The sequence below is a fragment of the Meles meles genome, chromosome 20 (assembly GCF_922984935.1).
Source record: "Meles meles chromosome 20, mMelMel3.1 paternal haplotype, whole genome shotgun sequence".
Taxonomy (NCBI): Eukaryota; Metazoa; Chordata; class Mammalia; order Carnivora; family Mustelidae; genus Meles; species Meles meles.
Window position 1 is genome coordinate 46,941,775 of NC_060085.1, and position 26,106 is coordinate 46,967,880.

The 26,106-nt window shown below is 38.4% G+C and overlaps 1 pseudogene; it reads left to right on the top strand.

Moving 5' to 3' along the window:
• LOC123932226 overlaps nt 1-26,106 on the top strand; it is a 79,782-nt pseudogene that overhangs the window by 47,900 nt on the left and 5,776 nt on the right.

The following is a 26,106-nucleotide window of genomic DNA, read 5'->3' on the forward strand; positions in this document are numbered from 1 at the left end:
TCCCCATTTTTAACTTGGTTATTTGGGTTTTGGGTGTTCAGTTTGAGTTCTTTAAAGATCTTGGATACCAGCCCCTATCACATTACCTATGATATTTACAAGTATCATCTCCCATTCCATGGGTTGTCTCTTTGTTTTGTTGACTGTTTCCTTTAATGAGCAGAAGCTTTTTATCTTGATGAAGTCCCAAAAGTTCATTATTGCATTTGTTTCCCTTGCTTTTGGAGGCATGTCTTGAAAGAAGATGCTGTGGCCAATGTTGAAAAGCTTATGGCCTATGTTCTCCTCTAGGAGTTTGATGGATTCCTATCTCACACTGAGGTCTTTCATACATTTAGAGTTTACCTTTGTTTATGGTATAAGAGAATGGTCCAGTTTCATTCTTCTGTATATAGCTATCCAATTTTCCCAGAACCATTTATTGAAAAGACTGTCTTTTTTCCATTAGATATTTTTTTTCCTGCTTTGTCAAAGATTATTGATGGAGTTGAGGGTCCATAGCTGGGCTCTCTATTCTGTTCCACTGATCTATGTGTCTGTTTTTGTGCCAGTACCATGCTGTCTTGGTGATCACAGCTTTGTAACATAGCTTGAAATCAGGCAATGTGATGCCCCCAGCTTTGGTTTTCTTTTTCAACATTTCCTTGGCAATTCAGGGTCTTAGCTGGTTCCATACAAATTTTAGGATTGTTTGTTTCAGCACTTTGAAAAATGTCATGGGTGATTGGGATGGCACTGAAAGTATAGATTGCTCTGGGCGCATAGACATTTTAACAATGTTTATTCTTCTGATCCATGAGCATGGAATGTTTTTCCATCTTTTTGTGACTTCAGTTACTTTCATGAGCATTCTGTAGTTTCCAGAGTATAGATCCTTCACCTCTTTGGGTTGATTTATTCCACAGTATCTTATGATCTTTGGTGCTATTGTAAATGGAATCAATTCCCTAATTTCTCTTTCTAAAGTTACATTGTTAGTGCATAGAAAAGCAACTGATTTCTGTGCATTGATTTTGTATCCTGCCACATTATTGAATTGCTGTATGAGTTCTAATAATTTGGGAGTGGAGTCTTTTGGGTTTTTCACATGACAGTATCATGTCATCTGTGAAGAGAGAGAGTTTGACTTCTTCTTTGCCAATTTGGATATCTTTTATTTCTTTTTGTTGTCTGACTACTATTGCTAGGACTTCCAGTACTATGTTGAGTAATAGTGGTGAGAATGGGTATCCTTACCATGTTCTTGACTTTAACGAAAAGGCTCTCAGCTTTTCCCCATTGAGAATGCTACTCACTGTGGACTTTTCCTGGATTTTTTTTTTTTTTAAGATTTTATTTATTTATTTGACAGAGAGAGATCACAAGTAGGCAGAGAGGCAGGCAGAGAGAGAGAGAGAGGAGGAAGCAGGCTCCCTGCCGAGCAGAGAGCCCGATGTGGGACTCGATTCCAGGATCCTGGGATCATGACCTGAGCCGAAGGCAGAGGCTTAAACCACTGAGCCACTCAGGCGCCCCCTCCTGGATGGTTTTTATGAAATTGAAGAATGTTCTCTCTATCCCTATACTCTAAAGAGTTTTAGACAGGAAAGGATGCTGCATTTTGTCAAATGCTTTTTCCTGCATCAATAGAGAGGACCATGTGATTCTTGTCTCTTCTCTTATTTATGTGTTCTATCACGTTGATTGATTTGCGAATGTTGAACCACCCTTGCATCCCAGGGATAAATCCCACCTGGTCGTAAAGGATAATCCTTTTAATGGTTTGCTGGATCCTATGAGCTAGGATCTTGTTGATAATTTTGGCATCCATATTAATCAGGGATATTGATCTGTAATTCTCCTTTTTGATGGGGTCTTTGCTTGGTTTGGGGATCAAGGTAATGCTGACCATGTAGAATGAATTTGGAAGTTTTCCTTCTGTTTCTATTTTTTGAAACAGCTTTGAGAGAGTAGGTATTATTTCTTATTTGAATGCTTGATAGAATTCCCCAGGGAATCCATCAGGCCCTGGATTCTTGTTTTTTGGGAGCTTTTTGATCACTGCTTCAATCTCTACTGGCTATTGGTCTATTCAGGTTATCAATTTCTTCCTGTTTCAGTCTTGGTAGTTTATAGGTTTCCAGGAAGGCACCCATTTCTTCAAAGTTGCTTAATTTATTGGCATGTAGTTGTTGATAATAATTTCTAAGAACTCTTTCTATTTCCTTGGGGTTAGTTGTGATCTCTCCCCTTCATTCATAATTTTATTAATTTAGGTCCTTTCTCTTTTCTTTTGGATAAGTCTGGCCATGGTTTATCAATCTTATTTATTCTTTCAGTGAACTAACTTCTAGTATCATTGATCTGCTCTACTGTATTTCTGGTTTCTAATTCATTGATCTCTGCTCTAATCTTAATTATTTATCTTCTAATGTGTGGCTTAGGCTTTACTTGTTGTTCCTTCTCCAGTTCTTTAAGGTGTAAAGTTAATTTGTGTATATGGGATTTTTCTATTTTTTTGAGTGAGGCTTGGATAGCTATGTATTACCCCCAGGACCACCTTTGCAGTATTCCATAGGTTTTGGACCAATGTGTTTTCATTCTCATTGGTTTCCATAAATTGTTTAAGTTCTCCTTTGATTTTCTGGTTGACCCAAACATTCTTAAGCAGGATGTTATTTATCTTCCAAGTGTTTGAATATCTTCCAAATTTTTTCTTGTGATTGAGTTCTAGATTCACAGCATTATTGACTGAGAATATGCAGGGAATAATCTCAGTCTTTTGGTATCAGTTGAAACATGATTTGTAACCCAGTACATGGTCTATTCAGTAGACCACTCTATTCAGTAGAGTATTCTGTTGCTTTAGGGTGGAATGTTCTGTATATATCTATGAGATCCATCTGGTCCAGTGTGTCATTCAAAGTTCTTGTTTCTTTGTTGATTTTCTGCTTAGATGATCTGTCTATTGTTGAGAGTGGAGTGCTGAGGTCTCCTACTATTAGCATATTATTATCTTTATTTTGATTAACAGTTGGCATATGTAGTTGGCCGGTCCCATCCTGGGGACTGGACCTGGGGATTTATAATTGTTAAATCCTCTTGTTGGATAAATCCTTATAGCATGATATAGTATCCTTCTGTATCTCTAACTACAGTCTTTAGCTTAAAATATAATTTGATATGAGAATTTCTACCCCAGCTTTCATTTGAGATCCATTGGAATGAAAAATGCTCCTCCATCCCTTTACTTTCAGCCTGGATATATGAGTCTCTTGGAGACATTATATGAATGGGTCCTGTCTTTTTATCCAGTCTGCAACGCTGTGCCATTTCATGGAATTATGTAGGTCATTCATGTTGAGAGTGATTATTGAAAGAATGATTTTATTGTCATCATGTTGCCTGTGAAGTCCTTGTTTCTATAGATTGTCTCTGTAAATTTCTAATCTCTATCACTCTTGGGATCTTTCTCTTTTTATAGAACCCCCCTTAATATTTCTTGCAGGGCCGGCTTGGTGGTCACATATTCTTTCAGTTTCTGCTGGTCTTGGAATCTCCTTGTCTCTATATCCATTCTGAATGACAGCCTTGCTGGATAAAGTATCCTTGGCTCTATGTTCTTCTCATTTAGTATCCTGAATATGTCTTGCCGGCCCTTTCTGGCTTACCAGCTCTCTGTGGACAGGTCTGATATTATTCTGATGCTCCTCCCTTTCTATGTAATCTCCTCCCTCTCACCACTTTCAAGATTGTTTCCTTGGATCTAAGATTTGCAAATTGTACTGTTATATGTTGTGACATTGGTCTGTTCTCATTAATCTTGGAAGTGGTCCTCTCTGCCTCTTGGACATGAATAATTGTTTCCTTCCCCACATTAGGGAAGTTCTCAGCTATGATTTGCTCAAATACATCTTCTAGACCTCCCTCTCTCTCCACCCCCTCAGGGTCCCAATAATTGTGATATTGGAATGTTTCATTGTCACTAATCTCTCTCTCTGTTTGATTCCTTGGGTTTTAATATTTGTTTTTACCATGCTACTGCAGTTTCCTTCTTTTCTATGATCTTATCCTCTATATCACTAATTCATTCTTCTGCCTCATTTACCCAGGCAGAGTATCCAGTTTAGACTGCATTTCATTCATTGCATTTTTAAGTTCAGCCTATTGGATATCATTTCTGCCCTTAGATATTCTATATTGTCATTAATATTTTTCTCAAGGTGATATCTAGACTTGAGAAAAATATTAATGAAATTGACATCTTGGTTATATCCATATCCATTAGTTCTGTGGCAGAGGCCAGTCTCTGAATCTTTCCTTTGTTGGGGATTCCTCCTCTTAGTCATTCTGTTGAAGGGTGGTTGAGGGAATGTACAGAGTCCAAATTATTGAGCACAACCCAAGCAAGACGCACTTGTTTTACAGGGACCTTAGGGTTGTCGGCCTCTTTTCTTCCAGCCTACCTTCTGGGGGAGAGGCCTGCTATGTTGTTACTCAGGCAACCCTATTTGGGCACAGTTGCCCTTCCCCCTGTCAGGAGTGGTGTGGGCTCAGTGAAAACCAGTTTTCTGAGGCTTTTGTTCTCTGGCAGCTTTCCCTGATGGCTTTCCACATCTCTTCTGAGAGTCAGAGCAGAAGTGGCCATATCCAAACCTCTGTCTCAGAACAGGAAGTTTGCAATCTGCTCTTCAATGAGCTCTCCAGGCCATAGTGTCTCTGCCTCTGTCTGTGCTGCTAAAAACCACAGTGTCCTGGGCTGTGCGCTCCCCAGCAACACTCCCAGCCCTTGCTTACAGGTCCAGGCATGTCTTTCCCCTTTGTGCTTCTAAAACAGCAAGCCAGCCCCAATTGGCATGCGCACCCCTGCATCTCCAAGTTTCAGTTAGGGGGCTGCCCTAAAGTCCTTTCCCTGCCTCTACTGGTCTTCAAGTCTGTGCCCAGGCCCCAGAGTGGGAGGCTTTTGCACTCTGGTGGAGCAGGATTCCAAAGGCTCCCTCCCTCTTCCATTTATCCATAGATATTCTATTTGTAGAGATCCAAATATATCGTCTTACATCTCAGGATGATTTCATGGGTGTTCAGAATGGTCTGGTAGATATCTAGCTCAATTCAGGGGACTGGTTGAAATAGGGTCCCCTATTCCTCTGCCATCTTTTCTCACCACCTCAATCTTAAGTTCTTAATGCATTTGAGTCTCTAAATGATAACAAACAAATTTCTAATTTTTCCAATCTACTACTCTGGCAAACTCTCAGAGTTCTGTTCCTTTGACTAGAACCCTTATTCTTAGCCAAGTAGGATATTGCAGGTTTTATTTTTCCATATCCTAGGTTTTCAAACATGTTTTATTTTTCCCCATAACCTAGGTTTTCAATGTCACAGTCAAAGGTGGTTCCTTGAAAGACCCAATATAAGTCTTAGCATATGGGCCTAATTAGAATGAAGAGGGAATGCACTAACACTATTGACACACTTAAAAACTGTTTCCTCTACTGAAGGAAATGGACTAAGTTGAGAGTATGTATTGCAAAAGCTGAGCAATGCTGTGTATTTATCAATACTTGGAGAAACTGAAGTTCAAACCCAAGACCAGACATTAAATCTCATGATGGAAGGTACCAGTGTTGTCAAGTCCTTTCAAGGCCTAATAGTCAAATTAGCGATAAATTCTGATAGCCTCACCTGTCAGCTCTGTTCAGCCAATCCGATGGCAACATCATGTTTCTTTACAGGTCCAAAGAATATACACCTGCAGAAAGAAAGAAAAAAAAATCAACTTGATTACATTTGGTTTTGAATAATTGGTTCATTGAAATTCTTGGGCTGAAGAAAAATGGCATTTCTAATTTATAGAAATCACTATTTGAAATACAGCTATGGCCGCTCAGAGAACCCGTGGAACTAAATAAATTTAAGTCAGCACATTTAAGAAAGCCATTAAGAGTTACCTAATGACAGCCCCTCCAATTATCACTCCAATAGAGCTGATGTGGAAACCTGCCAAAAGCCAGGCTCCTCCACCAACCACGGATGTGGCTGGCTTAATATTTGGGAGCCCAGACAGGGTAGATCAAGGTCTCTCATGCCCACCCAGCAAGCCAGGAACCTGAAAAGACTTATGAAAGAAAATACCACATTTTGGATAGCAAATAGGGAGGAGTTTTTAAAAATCCACTGACATCCCCAAAGCTGCCATGGAAGGATTCTTTCACAGATGCAAACTGCTTGTTTGCAAATATCCCCACTAACCTATGTGGGGTTGGTCTCCTGTTAAGTTACCCCAGCACCTTAAAGAGCCAGGGAAGGGCTACTCCAGATTCATCTGGTCACTAAGTAAGTTGGAACATTATTTCATATGATATCTGAGTGAGAAGGGAGAGTTCACACCTCTTTTCCAGCCCTGTTCATATTAATGTGGATTTAGACTTTCTTATATCTCTTAATTGTGACACAAAAATGCAGGTAGGCAGTATGGGAATGAAAACATCTTTAGGTCACTTGACTAACCAAGGCCTCTGCAGATGAGTCAGGAAGTCCCCAGATGAGTCAGCCAGAGTCCCCAAATGAAAGAAATAAGCTTTTTTGTTTTTCTGTTTTGCATGGACCGATAAACCATCGATAATTGGTAGAGAAAGGATATATGACAGGGGAGAAATATTTCCCTTGTTTTTTAAATAGCATAGAATTTAGCTGAAATAAACATAAACTCCTACTTTTTGGTTAATTCAATTGTATTTGATAGACAGGAATCAGGGTTGGGCATGGGGAAACCTTACTCATCTGCTGTTTGTGATAAAAAGGTCTGTAGGTATTGATCATAGGGAACCAAGAATGTGTGTGTTATCTACCATGCTCTTGCAAACCTGTGCCAGGTTCACACACATGTATGGTCCAGGACAAGGAGAGCTGAGTCACTACAGGCCACTTTGGTCATACTGAGTCTAGCACATTATATTCATGTCTGAACTCCACATTTTAAGAGGCAAGTTCTAGAATGCAGGGAGAGAATAACTGACAAGATTAAACATTTGGAACTCAACATACTAACATCTGCAATAGCAATAGCTAACTCATTCTACAAAGGAAGACACAGCTTTGGAGAGAAACTTTTCCAAGGTCATATAACCAGTAACCGGTAATGCAGAATTCAAATTTGTGCTGATATGATCCATGCTTTACTGCATAATGTGTATTTGTCTCTTAGCCACACCAAGAGTGGCTTTATTACTGGGCTGAAATTTGCCTTTTTTTACAGAATAAAAACCACATATTGCATGGAGCACTGGGTGTGGTACATAAACAATGAATTTTGGAACCCTAAAAAAAATAAAATAAAATTTTAAAAAACCATGTATATTCATGGTCTATAATATGATGATTTGATATAAATATACAGAGTCAAATGATTACTATAATCAATCTAATCAACATATTACATGAGATCAGCACATTTTTGACCTGTACAAGCCTGAGAATATCCTGCAATTGCCTTTACCAACTTAAGAAAACCAATGAAATCTGGTGACATGTATTACAGTGATGAGAAAACTTTAACTCCTGTCTTGTGATACAATGTAGCCCATTTGTGAGGAGTAATTGTGAGGAGTAATGGTTTGAAAGAAATGAAGCCAAACTGAAAGATGGCCTCCTGTAAGCATTTTAGCAAGCATGGAAATGACATCTGTGGTCTTATCAGACAAAGACTCATAGTCAAACAGGCCTCCAGTTACCACTGTTAGGAATACTCACTGGACACGAACTAGAATATGGTCAGAAGTGGGATACATAGGCAGTTTTCCCTGGCAGTGCTGTGACAGACAAAGAAATTCACCCTCTTGCCGCAAGGAGAGAGGTTAGCAGATGGCCTCCAGCTGTCAGGTTCTCCAGGGCCTGCCTCTGCTCCAGTGAGCTGGCTCACTGAGGTCATGCTTTCCCAGGGTGCCCTGCATCCAGAGGCTAAGCAAAGTCAAGTTATAAAGCCCTTACTTTCAGCCACGAGCAGGACATTCTGCAGGACAATGCTTACTCCAGCACTCCTCTCCAGGTCAGCCACAGCTTTGTTGGCCATCACAGTTTGACTTCTTCCTCTGCCCAATTTTATTTGTTCCTTTCCCCCAAAAGCATTGATCTCCAATAAATATCTTGTACCTCAATCTCCATTTCAGCATCTTCTGAAGAACCTAACCAGCAACAACAACCTCTTTTTGTTCTGTGACTTTTGTCCTCTTAATTATACCATCTTTTAGCCCATCATCCCAAAATAAGATGGTATAATTGGCTGAATAGTATTACAAGATGGCTTAATTAGTTGGAAGTTTGTGGTCCAACTTTCACTTATAGTCCAAAGCATGAATTGTAGAGTGAGCACAGGCTTTGGAGACAGAACGCTCTGTGTTCAAATTCCCTGGCACTAACTAGGTAAGTGCCTTTGAGCATGGTATTGAATCTGAGCCTCAGTTTTCTCCTTTATCAGGTAGTGATATCACCATCTACCTAATAAGGTCATTGCAAGAATTAAATGTAATCACATATGCAAAGCACTTAATACAATGCCTGGTACACAGTAGTTATCTAGTAGTTGGTTATATATTGGTTTCTTGACATATACTTTCTTTGCACTCTCATTTACTTTGTTCCAGGTATTTACTTCTTATTTCTATGTTTTGTTTACTTCAGCTGAATCTTTTATAAGGTAACAAAGTTGGATTGAAATATATCAAAGGTGCCCACTCTATAGTGGGCAATTGAAACTGGGTTCTTGGTCTCTCACAGTTACAATGCCAGGTGTAACACTTCACTGCATATACAGATATATAAAACTCAAAAGTAGATTTTGCCTTCTCGTAAGCACTGCAAGACCAAATACATAATGGTTAATTACATGTAGTAGACATTGTGGTTGGCACCCTAATGTCCGTTCTACCCCAGATAACCAGTCCAATCCAATCACCCCCCTCAAGTCCCCCAGGACTCAGGAGGTCCAAGGATGGACACAGGTCTTCACTTGGCCCAAACAGATTGCAGAAAAGAAATCATATTGTTGCTTAGGAGACTTTCTTCTCTCTCCCAATGGATGTAAAAAAGGAAGCATGATGCTTTAATTTACATGTAGCTGCCAGGAGAACCAGCTCCATGGGAAATCACTAAGCAGAGACTGAAAGTTCCTGGGCTCCTCATGACATTGTTGATTTGTTGAATCACTGAAATGCAAAGCCTGTCCTTCATCTTATCTTCCTGTTATATGAGAGAATAAATGTCCTTATTGTTTAAGCCATATAAATCTGGGATTTTATTATCTTGAATCTCCAGTTTAAAATATCCTAAGCAGGGGGAGGCAAATATTCAATATATAACTGCACCTACCCAGGGTGTGTTTTATGCTTTGGGTTATATTAGAACTATTGTATTTTTAGCAGAAAGAAGCCATCTGCTCTGATTGAGCTCCTCATTCATGCATTAGAAAATTGAGGCCCACGAAGGCTGAGAGAGTTGCCTGAAAAAACAGAACTCATAAGTAACATAGCAGGAACTAGACCTTAAACTTTTTGACACCCAGCATCCAAGCATTAATCCATGCATTCAACTGCATTTATGGAATTTACTATGTGCCAAGCTTTGTATTCTTGCTTCAGCATCATACTAATTCCCAACACATATCATGGAAATTAACTCTTACAATATTTGTAGTTTGAGGCAAAGGACAATACTACATGCTTCACAAGGCCCTGTTATGGGAGAACCATTTGTAGAATGCTACAGATACTCTTTATGCTCAGAAAATAAGAGTGACCTAAAGAAGAGAAGAAAGAAATGTCCAGCTGACGGGAAAGATTTATTAGATTTAAAAGAAATTCCACTGCACTCAAAGGAGAGAGATATTTAACAGGCTTACCTGTGCTTATTGACTTTTTCTTGCTAAAAAAAACTATAAAATGTATTCCTATAAAAATCATGTAAAAAATGAAACTGAAGGGAAATAAATGTATTTTTATTCAAGGCATATATACTGGAGCTCAAGTCAGGAGTGCCATGGTATATAAACTGGGCTAAAGAATATTCATCACCAAAAGGGATTTAGGAGGGGAGAAGAAAACAGCTACCTATTTTTCAACAATGACACCAGCAAATGTTCATACAGAGTGTGTCAGCTTTGTTAACATAAGCACAGCATTGTGAAAGCTGATGTTCCTCAGTGGCATAGGAGCAGCTAAACCCATTGTGACTTCAACTCTACCAGAAATACCTCAGTGACCTTGAGTAGGGCAGTCTCTAAAAAGAGATGCATGGGAGAGCCACACTGGACAGCACTGTCCTGAGTGGATCAGTCACAATGCTTGCCACATGCACAGCCCCTTCTGAGAGAAATAGTACCTCAAGTAGAGACGACCAGCTTCTGTACGTAGGACTCTGGCCTCACTCTAGCCACAACTTTTTTGAACTTGACCCAAGAGTAGCCAACTCCTAGACTAGCCATTGATCCATGGAGGTGGCTGAACATGAAAATCTTTGCCCAACAGCGATGCTGAAGATTGCAACTCTTGGGTTTGTATGGGGAGTAAGGAGTTGTAAGCAGCACCATAATGATGACTTCATGAAGACATCAAGCCCTTTTAGCAGATGTTAGTACCTTGGGACTAGTAGAAGGAAAGTTTCTAAGGCAAATAAGGGGCTTACACCTCACCCATGGACCTCTTGCCTTAGAATTACCTCTGGGGCTTGTGAAAAATGCAGACTCCTACTATCCACCCAGAACTACCAGATCAGACTCCTGGCAACAGAGTCCCAGATCCTACCTACACTTGAACAAGGTGATTATCATGCACAAAACTAAAGTTTTTTTTAAAAAATATTGATCTAATTCATACCCTTTATCTTACTGATGAAGAAATTGAGGCATAGAGAGGTCACAAAGACAAAACAAGACTCACTTTATTTACTTACTTTTTCTGCTGGAGATGTGGCCTCTAACTAATGGCTTCATTCATGGTGCCTGAGCATCTACATTCTGCTTGCAATGTACTTCCTGTGTTTACATGTTGCATTCATTATTCAGCAAATACTTAATGAGTGTCCCTTATAGATCAAATCTCTTTTTAGATTCCAGACAAACATAAAGGAATAGAATCCCAAGGGGAACCTGGGGGGCTTAGTCAGGTGACACCTGACTCTTTTTTTGTTGTTGTTTTTAGGGTTTTTGGCACCTGACTCTTGATTTCAGCTCAGGTCACAATCTCAGGGTTCTGAGATTGAGCCCTGGATGAGGCTCTGTGCTCAGTGGGGAGTCTACATGAGATTTTCTCTCTCCCTCTCCCTCTACTCCTCTACCCCCATGCTCTCTGTCTCTCGGATAAATAAACAGGGGCACCTGGGTGGCTCCGTCAGTTAAGCATCTGACTTCAGCTCAGGTCATGATGTCAGGGTCCTTAGGATCAAGCCCTGTGTCAGGCTCCTTGCTCAGCAGGGAGTCTGCTTCTCCTTCTCCCTCTGTCCCTTCCCCCACTGTGCTTTCTGTTTCTCTCATATAAATAAATAAAATCTTTAAAAATAATTAAATTAAATAAACAAATAAAACCTTAAAAAAAAAAAGAAATAGAATCCCCAAATCTGTAATCAAGGAGCAATGTGTTGCCTGCACAAATGAAATTATATACAAGATATCTTTCCAAATGTTTGAATCTCCCTTCTTTCTAAATATCCAAGTGTTTATTATATGATGAATGATCATTACATGATTAATAACAATCATAAACAAACAGAACCATAGTTTTCAAGACTCCCACTCCCCAAATAAGGTTTATCCAAGTCAAAAAGTAAATCTTGCTTGGGACCTCTTCTAGAAATAGGTAGAAAGAAGCCTTCCTACAGTAAGGCCTTAGCTAAGCCAGCCAGATTTCAAACTGCTCACCCAGATCTAAGACCATCTAAAGTTCTAACAGTGATGGTCATTAAACATCTAATAACTACCCATGCAAAAAGAAGATCATTAGCTGTGCAAGCTGGCTTGCAGCCAACAAAGGCAATCTGAGCACACTGTGCCTGTTGCTTTCATTTAAAATGTGTTTATCTCTTTTATTGCCTAAAGACCATCATGAAATGTTGCCAGCCAGTACAAAAGGGTCAGCATTTTTATTAAAATGTAGTACATGGGCGCCTGGGTGGCTCAGTGGTTTAAGCCGCTGCCTTCGGCTCAGGTCATGATCTCAGGGTCCTGGGATCGAGTCCCGCATCGGGCTCTCTGCTCCACGGGGAGCCTGCTTCCCTCTCACTCTCTCTGCCTGCCTCTCTGCCTACTTGTGATCTCTCTCTGTCAAATAAATAAATAAAATCTTTAAAAAAAAAAATGTAGTACATAAAGAGGTTCCCTCCAAAAAAAGAAGAAGATAAAAGAAAAATACCTCCCACAGAGGCAAAGAAGAGGTCACAGATTAAGTGAGGACATGGGAGAGGCAGGCATACAGGGCCAGGAACTGGAGGAGAAACTAGTGGGGACTCAAATGGGAGATTCTGAACACAACAGTGCTATGAACTGGTCATTCAAAAGGTTACAAAATAGGCTGCCATTAGTTCACGCATGGCTTGAAGGTGAGGGGGAACAGGAAGAGAGGGCAGGGAATAGCTATGGCCGGAACTTCCAACCTCCACTTACTGACACAGAATAGATGGCACAGCAAAAGAGTGCAGAGAAAGAAAAGAAAGGGAAGGAAAGTGTTAGAAGGAAAAATGTAGCTTAGTCCCTCCCATAATTTCAGAGAAATCTTAGAGAATTTAAGCTGTCAAAGCAATAAACAATAATATCTGTAATCTTTAAATACAGCATTTTACAACTTACAAAGTGTTTAAGAACCACTTTTCCCCAACATGACCTCCCCACTCCATTTCTCCTTATTTACTGCCTGTAATCATTGAGGGCTGATATCTCTTAATATCAATGGAATGGCCAGCACCTTGGTTCTCACCTACCATCTCCATACCTTTTGTTTCCCACTAGCAGAGGCCGTAGAAGAGATGTAAGAGGTGAGGAAAGAAGGCAAGGCCTCACTACATACAGTTTTGCAGAATAAAGTAGGAAAGCGTCCCTTTCCCCACCACATGCTCAGCAGATAATGACACCAGAACAAATATTCCTAGGAAGTGTGGGTTGTTGGATAAAGCACTCAGCATGATTGACAAAAACAGTACATAGGAAGTAAACCTATGTATATGTGGGGGGTGGGGGTGGGGAAATCCCTCCATGTGATATAATAAATACAAAAGTCACCATCAACAAAGACCCAAAGAACAAAAGAAATCAAAATGAAAGTCAGGCTGCTCAAGATCAGTGAACTATAAAATCCAAACATTTAAATGTTTAAAGATATAATGTAATTCCCCTTTCAATATACTTTGCCTCTGCCAAGAACATCACAGGCTTCCTTAATAATGACTGATCAGTTTGCTTTCAAACAGAGTCCCACAGTCTGTACTAAGATGGATGTTACTGGTAGATGTCACATTTTCCTCACATATAGAAACTTGCAACGCATTAGCCTCCTGTCACCATTAAAATGATAAATAGCCATTCTATAATAAATTTTATTTTTTATAATTGTCAAAAATTCCATGCCTGCTACTGAGATGCTTTCTTCCTATTTTCCCACTTAATTCTATTTTAAGTGATGCTATTAATGATATTTCTCTACTTGAAATAATTAGATAATCTAAAACTGAGAAATAAGCACTTTCCTTTCCTCATTGTTTTTCCCTCTTCTTTATCTCTAACAGCCCCAGGATATCACAAACATTTGTCCTTAGGGCAATATCAGCAGTTAATGATTCATGTTCAAAGGCTCAAAGTTGTCTAATTAACAAAAAGCAATGTTTTATAGAAGGCATTTTGCTTTCAAGTTAATAGCACACAGTGTGTGTGTATATATATATATATATATATATATATATATATATATACACACACACACACAAATACTGGATTGCATGTAAGTCTCCAAGCTTGTGGTATGCTATTAATTCAAAACTTTCCAGCTTCATTTTATCTGACCCAAACTTCAAGTCATTAAAAATGCACCACTTTCATTTGTTCCATTCTGATTTACTGGTGCCTTTACAGCATAGTTCGTACATCACATCTCCTAGAATATGCTCATAAAAATCACTTTTCAGGGGCGCCTGGGTGGCTCAGTGGGTTAAAGCCTCTGCCTTCAGCTCGGGTCATGATCCCAGGGTCCTGGGATCGAGCCCCGCATCGGGCTCTCTGCTCTGCAGGGAGCCTGTTTCCTCCTCTCTCTCTGCCTGCCTCTCTGCCTACTTGTGATCTCTGTCTGTCAAATAAATAAATAAAAAATCTTAAAAAAAAAAATCACTTTTCAGGTATTATTAAAATATGCATTTGATTAATGAAGATAATATTAGCATATTTTCCATGAAAGGTATTCTTAATAGTATCCCTCATCAACAAAATCAGAATCTTTTAAATAGTCCAATCATCCTCTTAATGTCACTGGTGCCACAGGCTAAGTATTTCCTTGATAGCAGACATTTAGTAAAACTTATTACTAAGTTTTACTTTAGTGAAACTTACTAAAGTTTTAGTAAAAACTTTAGTTTTTTTACTTTAATGGTAAAGTAAACCATTTTACTGGTTTACCAGTAAATTGGTTTTTTTACTGGTAAAAAAACCATTTTTTTTACCATTAACATGGTAATTACCATGTTACCATTACCATGACATCAAGAATTTTTGTAAAGAGGTTGACCTTTAAATGATAAATATTGACATTTATAAAAATACTAGTAGCTCTGAAACCAGCAACAATCCAAACACAACAGAAAAAAATTTTAATAGATTCATCATGGTCTTAGATTTCAAACCAAAGTTAATCCCAAGGAATTAAGTGCTTGTTCTTCCACAATGCCTTAGTACTCTTCATGTCCGGTTACTATAACTGCTCACTTTCTTGTATGGGTCCACACTAGCATCAGAGATGGTATCCTTGTACCTTTACAATGGTTACAGCATTATGGTTAAGAGCACATACTTTCAACTGAAAGCTGTCTTGGTTTGAATTTAGTCTTCATGCTTTCTACTTTATGTAACTTAGATGAGTTACTTTAATTCTAAGAGCAGTTTTCCTATCTGATAGATGAGCATGAGGGCACTGATTCTCTCATAAAGCTGATGGAAAGAATAAAGGAGGTATATTTAGAGTGGCTTGGTTAACACTCACCAAACATTAGTTATGTTATTGGCACCCCTAGGATCCACAACCTGGAAATGAGAATATAGTAATTCATGATTTTTAAAAGAATTAATTAATAAGTTAGTAAGACAAGTACTAGTATTCTTGTTTATAGATGAGTTAAACCTGCTTTGGCAGAGTAAAAGAACACGCCAGTGTCAGTCAGCTAGTCAATGGCAGAACTCGTTTTCAAACTTTGGTCCATTTATATCCAAACTGTGGCAGAAGACTTGCTGTCTCCCAGAGAGATCTCTGAGCTTGCTATTGGTTAAGACAAAGCCCAAATTTCAAAACTGAACCAAGTAGACTTTTTTTTTTTCCTAAAGAATGATTAAAAAATTATCAGGCAGAAATGTCACGGGCCTCTTTCCCAAATCGCTGCTAATTCATCTGCTAAGGAGCAATAGCTGTGAAATTGGGATTTTGTTCCTAAATACTCTCCCAAACACAGAAAAATGGGGGACAGATGATATTCTGACAGCTAACTTTCCCACGTAAGTCTCTGCCACTCTCAATCTTTGTCAAAATGGGTTTCTCATAATTAAGAATCATGATTCTCAGAGGAAACGAGCAGCAACTCAATAGCTCAAAACTTGCTGAAAATTCTACTGCATATTGAAGTGCCCACACACTAGAGCCTTCTGACTTATTTCTCCAATCCCAAAGGCTTTGCTTTGTGAAGCGAGCAAGAAAACCATCTATACAAGAGCACTTTAAGTAGGTGTTCTCATTCCTCAGTGATAATTACTTGAGTTACTACCTTATACCTCTGCCATGAAGAAAAGAATATTTTATGAGAAGGAAATGAGTTCATTTCTTAAATCTAGGTAGGTGAAATCTTTCATATTTGTTCATCTAGTAGAAGGTATTACTAAGATTGATGTTCTTAACACATACACTGTACAGAAGATCCAGTTTTCACTCTGAAAGCCCTGCTACTTTACCACCCTAATAGATAATGTAACTTTTCTTCACTGGTCTCAGAATTGAGGATACAACTAACATGTAAGAATTTTCACGTGATTGTACTTGATATATCTACATTTAAAGACTGCATTCTCAAAGCATATGCTTGTAAGACTTATCTTTTCCTTTCAGACCTCAGAGTCATCAAAGGCAATTGGGTTTCATTCTCCCAGAATTAAAAGAGATGATATAATTTAAAATATTAAAGAATCGGGCATTAAAAAGTTGCCTGAAAAATATAGTGGGTGGGGTTCATGCATGCACTCATTAAAAAGTAAGTATTAAGCTGCTCTGACATGCAGGAAGCACGTCCTGGAGATAATAAGATCTTAGTCCTAAACTCCTCTTTGTCCTAATTTCTATAACAATGTAGCAATGTCTCTAAGACATTTGGGGATTAAAAACTAATTCTAGACCAATCTATTTGTTTTTGTTGAAGGCAACAAGGGAAGATTCCTAAGTATTCAAGTTTCACAAAGTATAACTCCCAGGTACCCTGATCTTAGAAGTCATTGGGAATTCAGAATAGAACCAAAGTTTAGAAAGAAAAACTACCAACTTTTTAACATCTGTACTCTCTCTATGCCTTTCCTCCCTATTAGTAAGAAAGTGCCCTTATCCCTAAAAAACAAATACTTCTTACAGACTAGACTTTTCTCTGCAATAAATGTGTCTCTCTCTTGCATTATTTTCAATAGCATATTAACATGCTTTATCATCCATGAAAAAAATGTGTATGTATGTAGGATTGGGGGGCTGCACTGCAATATTCCTTCCAAGTATTCACTAACTCTTCCTTAGAATGTCAATTATACACACTTATCCTTTACCATATGAGGTACATACAGTGCCTTCTGGAAAACTATACTTGTCTACCTCATTGCCATTGTGCTTAACCATGTATCTTGTTTTGGCCAATGGAATGTGAACAAGTATCAAATATGGCAAGTGCCAGCTGAAGATTTGAGACATGGATTAGTAAAGTTCTATCTCTTGCTCCCTCCTTCTTCCATCAAAAGAGCATGTCCCATGTTGGGAGAGCTCTGTCAGCTTGTGTCCAGAAATCAGAAGACCCATGGTGTAGGGTGATAGCTGACCTCTAGCTACTGAATTAATGTAATCAAGTTCTGTTATGATTTTATTTGGTTTTTGTCATTGCAGTATAACCTCATTCACCTCTATTCATCCTTATATCTCTGCTCAGCTTTTTAGCAAAATTCTTGAAAAAGAAAAAACTGTATACGAACACATTTCTTCTTCTTCCCCTTCCATCTTCCTCTCAGTCCTCTACAATCAGGTTTTCTACTCCACCTCTCAATTCCACTGAAATCAAACTTAACAAGGTGTTTTCCTTATTTCCAACACATATGATTATTTCTCTATGCTTGTCTGGCTTGACCTCTCAGCAGCATTCAGCCTGGTCATCTACTCCCTCCTTTTTGAAATATTCCCATCTCCTTATTTCTCCTGACTTGCCTTCCATCTCACTGGCCATTCCCATTCAATCACTTTTGCTACTTCTCTCTCCTCTTTCTAATCACTGAAATGTGAAAAGTTATCCTTGGTCTTCTTTTCTATTTATACATTCTCCCAAATGAACTCATCTGCACCTTGGTTTTAAATATAATCTATATGACAATGACCTTTTAGTTCTAACCTCTCAGTTTAGCTCAAAATTCACCTATCAAACTATTTAACTGGCATCCTCGTCTGTCTGTCTAGAGGCATTTCAATCTGAACTTGGCTGAAAGACTCTTTCTTGGTTTTTTCTACTCTGTAGATTTTTCCTTCCCACCATTTTCCCTATTTTGGCAAGTGGCATCACTGTTACAGGATGAATTTTTCCCACCAAAATTCCTATGTTGAAATGCTAACTGCAGTCTAATGACAATAAGAGGTGGGCCCTTTGTAATCGGTGATTAGTTCATGAGAGTGGAGACCCCATAAATGAGATCAGGGCTATTATAGGAAGAGACGCAAGAGTTTATTTCCTCTCCCTCCCCTCTGCCATGTGAAGATACAAGGAAAAGATAACCATCTGAACACCAAGAAATGTCTTCAAAAGACACTAGCTCTGATAGTGCTTTGATCTTGGATTTCTGAGACTCCAGAATTGTGAAAAATAAGTACATATCTTTTAAGCTATCCAGTCTATGGTATTTTTGTTATGGCAGCCCTAAGTGACTCTCACTATGTGCATAGTTTGATTAAGCAAAAAACTGAGATTGGGGGGGTGCCTGAGTGGTTCAGTGGGTTAAAGCCTCTGCCTTCGGCTCAGGTCATGGTCTCAGGGTCCTGGGATCGAGCCCCACATCGGGTTCTCTGCCTGGCAGGGAGCCTGCTTCCCCCTCTCTCTGCCTGCCTCTCTGCCTACTTGTGATCTCTGTCAAATAAATAAATAAAATCTTAAAAAAAAAAAACGAGATTGGGATGATAGGTCTCCAAGTCAGAGGGTGCTGAAGACTGCCAGTAAACCACCAGAAGCTAGGCAAGAAGCATGGAACAAATTCTTTCTAAGAGCCCTCAGAAGGAACCCAACCTGGTGACATTTTCATCATGGACTTCCAGCCTCCAAAATGATGAGACAATAAATCTCTGTTGTTTAAGCCACTCAGTTTGTCGTATTTCATTATAGCAGTCCTAGCAAATTAATGCAAGTCTCCATCCTGCCAAGTTTTGGGAAGATTCAACCTTGACCATTAGACGCATTTTCTCTGCTCCAACCCTCCACTCAAGAAATCTTTTTATGGTCCCAATGTGAAGGCCAAGACAAAGAGCTGACTCTGGGAAAGTGAGTCTAGGTAAAAGGTCATCCTCTCACCAGCCTACCTACAGAGCCCACAGTTTGGACACACCACCAAACCCTTCTGAGATCCTACATTGTACACAATGTACACAATGTACACAATGAGATCTACATTGTACCCAACGAAGCTTAGGTTGTGGTCTCCGAAAAACTTGGATCCACCATCCTCCACCCCATTCTCATTCTCGGGAAGTTTACATCTCTCTCTTGCTTCTGCCGCCTCTTCCTCAAAAGCAATAACAGAAGCTAAGTGAAAAGGCTGCCTTCAACCAACTTCTGTGTTAGGCCTAGGAAAGACAAAAGACTTGGATGAGCTCACAACTAGAATCCAACCATCTCAAAATCAGAACACCAACCTAGCTATGCAGGAAATCCTTTAAAGGATTCAACAAGCCGCAAAGCAGAAAGAATTCACGTTGTTTCTGAACACCCTATCATTTCTTCTTTCCCCTCCTATACTTTCTTCCTCCTTTACCACCTCAACTTTGACCTTTTAGCAAATAGTATATAATTATAAGAGGTCAAATAGCATGCTCTACATTAGTAAGTTCCTTCAGCTGTTTTTATTCTCTGCTCACAGAAATGCCTTACTTACTATACATTGCAAAGCTCTTCTGTTTCAGGAAATAAATCTGGTTGCTGCCTGATGGTACATCCATTACAATGCTGTTGTTCCTGAGAATAAAGGTGCTCCAGGGTAATTACATAAGAGCTGGGTAGTCTTCTACTGAAACAGAAATACATAGCCCACTGTTTCTCCATTAATAAAAGATACTTTTCTTAATAAAATGATTTTGTGCAGCTGCTTCAACTTGGGACCTTATCATACACATCAGTAATCTTCTGAATGACCCTAGGTATCATTTCCCTTCCTCATGTAGGTACTTGGCATTTGGTGTTATAAAAGAAGTTAAGATGTCTGTATTGTTGCTTTCATACAGAAAATAAATCTTTCATGTAGGAATTATTTAGTATATTTCATGTAGGAATTATTTAGTGTATTTAGTAGCTTTACCTATAGATGTATTATAACTACCAAGAGGCAGGTAGTCTGTTGTATTTTATGGTTCCTCTTTCTAGTTCTAATAAGGAGCCATGTAATACCTATAAAGAATATGCTGCATCATTTCACTTAAAGGGAATTATTAATCAATATATAAGGAAGGTAAGATTACTGGAAACTTGCATGTTTTCCCACACCAACTTTTCATAGTGGGCATTAGTAATCTGCATCTCAATGTCCCAGCCTGCAGGAATGAACTGCCAAAAATCTAAATATTATTCTTACTGTTCAGAAATAAAAGGAGGAATAAATTTTGTTGATTCTATAATAGGGAGAACTGAAAAGTTGCAGCATTTTAAAATTTAAGTGGTCCACATATTAGATCCAAACTGTTATAGCGTTTTTAAGAATTTCAAAATCCATCATCCTCAGAGTTAAGATGAATTTCCAAATGCCCATGATTTGAGACTGATCACATAACACTAGAAAGATTGGGAGTCATGGGTCCAAAGAAGAATTTAAAAGCCTTTTAACAAAAAATCAGGAATTATAAAAGGAGTTGTTTTTTTTTTTTTTTATCATCAAATCATCTCTAAAGTATAAAGAGCACACGGTAGAATGATGAATTTCCAGAGTCAACTAAAAATATATGCTTAGATGTTTTGCTCTTCTTTATAGTTAAAGTTTTACACTTAACAAACCAATTAGAATACAAGAAGATTAGTAAGATTTTCTAACAACATCACGAATGTTAATAACAAGCATGGGTTTCAGTGCAGACTTTTCTCATCGATATAATGATTTCAGTTATTTCAGATTGTTTTCTGTGTTCAATACAGCCCATGTGCTGCACAGCAATGATCCATAACCATGTTTTTTCTTTTCATGTGTCTGGATATGAGTCCATTTTCAAAGTGATATTGATGAGATCTATGAGGCATCACTGCTTTGGAGAAATGTTGCAAGGTCTAATGATGTCAATACTGGCTGCCATCTTTGAAATGACACAGCATTGAGCAGTAATAACATAACTGTCGGTGTAATTGTGAAAGAATTAGACTGCCTGATGACTCCCTTCAACTATCACATCAATACCCTGCAGATAGCAGAACTCTATGATCTTCTGTATTAGAGAGACAAAGTGTTACCCAGAGGACAAAACTGTCTTATAAAACTTCATAATCTTCCTTCCCTTGACTATTTCTGCCTGACCATCACTCCCAGGATATTTGACACCCCATAATGAAGGTATTATTGTCCTCATTTTATTGGTATATAAATTGAGTCTCAGAGCTGTCATGTAACTTCCTGTGACCATTTATAAGTGACAGAGCCAGGATTAGAACTTAGGTCTGTCTTTCAATAAAAGCCACTCATTTTAGATTATTCTAAGCCTCCTACTCTATTTCATGTCATTTCATGCAATGTTGCAGATGGGGTAGCAATAAGCAGGACAGATAAAAATGATAAAGAAGCGCATTTCATGGCCCTCCGGATTCTCTAAGTCCAGATACACAATTCCTCTCATCAAATCCACTCTAAGAAAAAATATATCTGCTGTTTAAATATTACCATTAATTTCCATCAATAATCCAGATTTTAGAGCCGCAAAGGATGGCAGAAATCATTGTTTCTGAACTCACTCATTTTAGAGATGTGGAGAGCAAACCAGGGAAAGGTTAAGCGGCCTCCCTGATTTCACAGTTAATTATCTTCAGAACAGAGGCAAAAGGTGTACCTGCTGACTCCCAACTCAGGACTCTATCCACTATAACCCCTCAAAGGTGTTTTCCAATAGAGTTTTCTTAGAAAAGGAAGGGATCTGACCTCAAAGGAATTTCACACATTAAGGACTAAGCGGAGAAAACATATGAAAGACAGAAACTCTGCATGAATCCCTTAAACAACATTTGTAGGTGGCTCCTAACCCTCCTGTGTTTAAGACCAGCCCTGCAGAGGGAACCCTTAGGGAGCATGGAGGAATCTGTCTCACGTGACAATAGTATGCAGGAATGTCCTCTTTGTCACACCCTCCATACTCCTGCTTCCTTTTAAAACAGCAAGCATCTCTTCCCTCTCTTCTTTTCCCAACAGGGATCGACACAATCATTGTATTAAGGCCACACTGGAAGCCACCAGTGTGTGAAAACAACAACAATACAATTTTAAATCGATCGTTTCTAGTTGCTGAAGGAAAACAGACTTTTCCTTCCTGATTGTGTTCATTAACATAGATTCCAATTTGTCTCAAATTACAAGGAAAAATAGATTGAAATATATGGCTGGATCACCAGGTGTAACATTTCATTTTTTTAAATCAATGTGAAATTGAAGCCATTTTTTCGTTAAGTATTTTTGGCTCCAGCCCTAAAGTACTAAGTCTATTATGCTGTGTTTAGTCATCCAGAGAGTTGATCATATTCAGCCTATACTTGTTTTTACTCTCAATCTCTATGTCCTACATAAACATGAGGCTCTAAATATCTGTGATTTTGAGAGCTGCTGGCCTGTCAAAATAGCCGTGTGTAGTCTGCTCAGGGCTGGGTATTTGTGGTTGTTTTTCTGGGTCTGTATCTACAAGGACCAATCAAGGAGAAGGGTGAGACAAGTCATCTGGACACTCCGGGGCAGGGTTGGGGGTTGGTGTGAGGAGGAGAGAACGGGGACTATGGACAAAAATGAAGAATGGTGTTTAGGAAAGGGGAAAACCATGAGGGCCTGACTCTTCATATTGGCCAGCCTTATCACTCTCATTTCATGTGTAAATTATTCACCTTCTGAAACAGTATATAGAGTTACATGAAAGTCAGAACGAGAAGGAACCTGATAATTCAGACCTAAAATAAACTAAGTAAGAAGCTAATTCAACCTCTTTGTTTTATGAATGATACATCTAAGGCCTAGAGAAAGGAAATGATTAGGCCTGTATCATAACTTACCTCACAGAGCTAAGATTCAGAGACATAAGTTCTAACTCCCAGTTCTATTCTTTATAACACTGATGTCTTAGTTTAGTTTCTCCCAAAAGCAGAGTCTGAGAAAAGGACTGGATACAGGTGGCTGATTCTGGAAAAAAAATCACAAAAGGAAAAAAAAAGCAATAAGGCAGGGAAAGAGGGAAAAGGAAGATACAGGATTGTTCTTGTTACTTCTAAGGACCCAATTCCACTGGAAATCCTCTGGAATTACAGAAAGTGTGTCTAAGAAATGTGCTTCTACAAGATGGAAGGCCAGGACACTTACATACTCATCCCTGCAGAAGCTTGACCTCAGAGGAATGAACTACTCAGAACTTCCAGGTTGCCTATTCTGTGCTAGGCAAACCCTAGTTGAGAGAAAGCCCAGCAACTGACAAGCAGAGAAACACAGCAGGATGCTTGAGTTAAGCCACTTTAAGCAACTTTCCGTCACAGCTGTAGCTGAAATCAGGCAGAACAAGAGGTTCTGTCATAAGCCACCACAAGGTCCACCACAAATGGTTTTAATATATGCTGCTCGAGCTTTATGATTGTTCTGCAAAAAGTCTCCAGAAGTAGCTGAGGGAGGCCTGGGAAAAGCCACATGGTAAGATTTGAAGCCTTCTATCTCTGCTCCACTCAGAGAAGATCTATAGTTATCTATTTTACATGTTAGGGGCACTGCATGAGATTATCATTTGGAAGAAGTGGGAGTTTACTTGTGTATTAGTCAAGATTCTTTACTTCTAAGTGCATAAACTAAATCAAACTAGCTTAAGAAAAAAGAAGTTCATAGAACTGAAAAGCCAAGAGCTAATATGAAGCTTTAGGCACAGTTGGATTCAGAGTTCAAACAAAGATATCTGGGCTCTATCTTATGTATGTATCCATCTCATTCTGTCTTACTCCATAGGAAATTGTTTCTGCTAAGTAAATGACAATGGCTATCAATAGCTCTGGGTCTACATCACACACTCTTAGCAATACCACCAGGAAAAGAGAGCCTCCTCCTTCTAGGGTTCATATAATCATAGAAAAGGAATCAAATGTCCTGCTTCATCTGATCCTCCCATGGACCAAACACCATTGACTAGGACAGTTACTCTAAAATTTTAGCATGCATGAAAATCACTCAGATTTGTCAAAAAACACTCATAGTACCTTATCACCAGAGTTTCTACTTTAGTGGATTTGGAATAAGTCCCCAAAATATGTATTTTTAGCAAGCTCGAGATGCTTATACTGCTGGTCCAGGGACTATACTTTGTGTGCCACTGGCTGAAGAAATGAGGTACTCATAGTTAAATCAAGTCATTGAACCAGTCCAGATTACAAGAAGGTAGGGTGAGGGGACAAACATATTCTGCCCCTTGATGGCAGGAAGGGCAAAGAACCTGTGGCCACCTTTAATATACTATAGGGGACATGATGCAGAGGACTAACATAAGGGTAATTGTATCCTAGAAGGGAAGTGGAAAGAGAATAAAGAACCAATGTAAAGAGATGATGACTGAGAATTTTCCAAAAGTAATGGAAGACATTAATCCATAAATTCAAAAAGTGCTATAAATTCCCAGAAAGATAAACATAAAGAAAATCCCACCTAGGCACATCACAGTGAAACTGCAAATAAAAGAGAAAAAACAAACAAAATCTTAAGTCGTTAAAAGAAATATTATCTTTAAAGAAACAAAAATAACAATGAAAAGTGACTTCTCAAAATAAGTGATAACATCCAAGAAAAAACAGGATGACATATTTGGAATTCTAAAGCAAAAGAATCTATAACTTCAAAATCTATCCAGAACAAAAAATCCTTCAAAAATGAAAGCAAATTATGGGCACCTGGGTGGCTCAGTCAGTTAAGCATCTGCCTTTGGCTCATGTCATGATCCTAGGGCTCTGGGATCAAGCCCCACATCGGGCTCCCTGCTGGGAAGCCTACTTCTCCATCTCCTCGTTCATGCTCTCTCACTATCTCTCTCTTTCAAATAAATAAATAAAATCTTTTTAAAAAATGAAAGGAAATTAAAAATATTTCCAAACAAGGAAAAAAATAGGCAGGATGGAGATAAAGCTGTACTCAGAAGAAAACTTTTTAGCCTTAGAATACATTTATTTGAAAAGAAGAATGGCTAAATATTAATGACTTAAGATTTGTCTCATGAAATTAGGTAAGCAAATATCAAATTAATGCCCTCAAAGTATGAGAAAATCAGTAATGAAGAAAGAAGAAAAATTAATAAAATAAAAACACATTCGATGGAAAACACATTTTAAAAAGCAAATAATAGTTCTTTAAAGTAATGAACAAATTTGATTAACACCCAAAAAGCTGACTAAGAAAACAGGTGATGACATACAGTTCTAACATCAAGATTGTCAGTTCTTTCTCTCATGGATCATGACTTGCATATTATATAAAAGTCACTGCCATACCCAAGATCATCTAGGTTTTCCACTATGTTATCTACTAGGAGTTTTATTGTTTTGCATTTCACATTTAGGTCAGTAATCCAATTTCAGTTAATTTTTGTGAAGGGTGTAAGATCTAGGTCCAGATTCATTTTTTAAATATGTGATGCCCAGTTAATGTACCATTTGTTGAAAAGACTTTCTTTTCTCCTTTGTATTACTTTTGCTTTTTTGTTGAGATCAGTTGACTATGTTTATGTGGGTTTATTTCTGAGCTCTTGATTCTGGTCCATTGATCTATTTGTTTATTCTTTCATTAATACTACACTGTGTCTGTTACTATTGCTTTACAGTAAATCTTAAAGTTGGAGGATGTCAGTCCTCCAACTTTGTTATTCTCTTTCAACATTGTATTGGCTATCCTGTGTCTTTTGCCTCTTCCTTTAAACTTTAGAATCAGTTTGCCAGTATCCACAAAATAACTTGCTGGTTCATTGCCTGGTATTGCAATGAATCTATAAATTAATTATACAATTAATTAATTTAATTAATTAACAATTTAATTTAATTAAATTAATTAAACTTGACAATATTATCTTCCCATCCATGAACATGGACTGTCTCTCCATTTCTTTAGTTTTTCTTTGATTTCTTTTATCAAAGTTTTATAGTCTTCCTCATAGATCTTATATATATTATGTTCAATTTGTACCTGAGTTTTTCATTTTTTGGGTGCTAATATAA